The following is a 2,500-nucleotide window of genomic DNA, read 5'->3' on the forward strand; positions in this document are numbered from 1 at the left end:
CGGCGGGCGAACCCTTCCGTGCGGCCGCCTCGCCGGAGCGGGGGCGGCGCGCAGGGCCCTCTCCTGGGGCTTGCGAGGAGCGGCCGTCGGGGCTGGCCGCGTCCTCGGATCTCGATGCGACGCTCGTTCGGTTCCTGGGAAATCGTGTGCTCCGCCGGGGTCCGGGGGCGAGCGCCCTTCGCTGGGCGAGGGGGACGCTTCCCCGGCACCCCTGGCGGCGTCGGACGCCTGCGGGTGCCGGCGGACGGAGCAGACCGCGCCGCACGGGGTACGGGTGCGGGGCCCGCCCGGCTCCGGAGACCGGAGCGCTCGGGCGGACGCCTGGGGACCGGACGCCCTCTCCGGGCGGAGGGGTTCCGGGCGCGCCGTGGGCAGAGGGAGGGTCGGGTTCGCCTGGAGCCGGCCGAGACCCCTGGGTTCCGGCCGAGCGATCGTCCCTCCCCGCCGGGGCGCGGGGTGCCACATCGATCGGGTTGCGGAAATGGGAGACGTGGGGCCCTTCTCTCGCGTCAACCGCAGCCCTCCGTTTTCTCTTTTCCGGCTTGACTCTGTTCGCCACCTGTGATGCTCTCTGGCCGGTTCCCTCGGGCGTAGCGGGACGGGCGGCGCGCGCGACGCTCTCGCGGAGCGTCCTCCGACGCTTCCCCGGGCTCCTGGAGCCGCCTCCCGGCCCGAGGGGTGCCCGTCCGCACTCATCGGCTGAACTTCCGCGAATTGCAGTACCCGATTCGGCCCGCCGGGGGGCGCTGCCGCCGGGGGAAGAGGGGGACGGGCCGGGCCTGGCGCCGGGCTCCGCCGGACGCCCGGCGCTGCCCCGTCTCGGCCTCGGAAGGGGGAGTCGGGGGAACGGGAGGCCGGGAGTCCCGGAGAAAGAGAGAGAGAGAGAGAGAGAGATAGAGAGACCTCCGCGGTTCCGCCTTCGACCGCCGGGGGGCGCCGCGCACCCGTCCGCACGGGCCCGTCCCGGTGGCTCCCGGCAGGGCTCTCCCAAACCCTCTCCCAGGGCCCCGGTCCGGGAGCCCGACTGCGTCCGCTCTCCGCTTCCAGAGAGGAGGCTGTCGGACGGGGAGAGCTGGTACCGGGCTCCTGGAGCCCTGCCTGGGCAGCCTATGGAAGGGAGGGAGCCCTGGCCCTGCTGCTCTCCGAGCTCCGGCCCTGCTGCTCTCCGAGCTCCGTGCCTGCTCTGCCACGGGTCCTTTCGCAGGAGCTCCAGGGAAACGGGCTTTTCGGCCCCTGACAGAGTCCCGGCTCTCTCGCTCGCCTCGTTGGTACCTACTGATCCGGCGGAGGTGTTCTCCGGCGGGTAGCGACACGGACGGCCGAGGGCGCGCTTCACCCAGGCTTCAACCGTCTCCTCCCCGAGCCCCTGGAAGTGCAGCTGGGCCGCGGGCGCCCCGGTCCGCACTCATCTGCGAAACTTCCACAAATTGCAGTACCCGATTTGGCCCGCCGGGGGGCGCTGCCTCCGGGGGGAGAAGGAGACGTGCCCGGCCCGTACGTCGGGCTCCAACGGATGCCCGCCGTGGACCCTTTATAGGCCCCATCCTGGTCCTGCCATGCTGTTATCGGAGCTCCACGGCTATCTTGTCACTAAACCTTTCGTTTGAGCTCCAGGGCTTTTTGCTTTTTGTAACCCGGTTCCTGGAGCCCTGCCTGGGCAAAATCGGATGCAAGAAGGCCCTGCCCATGCTGATCTCTGAGCTCCGCGCATCTTCTGTCACGGGTCCTTTCGCAAAAGCTCCAGGGAAACAGGCTTTTCGGCCCCGGACAGAGTCCCGGCTCTCTCGCTCGCCTCGTTGGTACCTACTGATCCGGCGGAGGTGTTCTCCGGCGGGTAGCGACACGGACGGCCGAGGGCGCGCTTCACCCAGGCTTCAACCATCTCCTCCCCGAGCCCCTGGAAGTGCCGCTGGGCCGCGGGCGCCCCGGTCCGCACTCATCCGCGACACTTCCGCGCTGGAGTCCGACGCTCGCCGGCCGCGTCCCCCGGCCCGCGGGGGCCCGGGGGGAGGCCCGACGCGTGCGGGGGGAGGCGGCGGGCGGCGGGGGCGCCCCCGCGCCACCCGACGGCGCCCCCCGGTGGCCAGAGGCGGCTCGGAGCGAGACGATCGGGGGGGGACGGCGGCGCGTGACCCGCCCCGGCCCCCTTGGCCCAGCGGACGGGCAGGCGGCTCCCGGGCGCCCCCCCCGATCCCCGCCGCGGCGCCCCCCGGTGGCCGCCTGACGCCACTGCGGGGGGTGCAGATTCCGTGTGTCCTCTCGGATAAAAACAAAAGAAACGATTCCCGTCGGGCGAAAGTAAGTGGGACGCAGGGCCCCGGGCCCCGACGGTCCGCGCGCGCGGCGCCCCCCGCTGGCCGGTCGAAGGGAGGACAAAAATAAAATGAAAAAAATTTCAAAAAAGCACTCGCCCCAAACAGACGAAAGGTACCCGGTCCGCCCGGATGAACCCTCCCCCGTGTCCCCGCCGCGGCGCCCCCCGCTGGCCAGCCGAGGTAAT

The sequence above is a fragment of the Pseudophryne corroboree genome, unplaced genomic scaffold (assembly GCF_028390025.1).
Source record: "Pseudophryne corroboree isolate aPseCor3 unplaced genomic scaffold, aPseCor3.hap2 scaffold_228, whole genome shotgun sequence".
Classification (NCBI taxonomy): Eukaryota; Metazoa; Chordata; class Amphibia; order Anura; family Myobatrachidae; genus Pseudophryne; species Pseudophryne corroboree.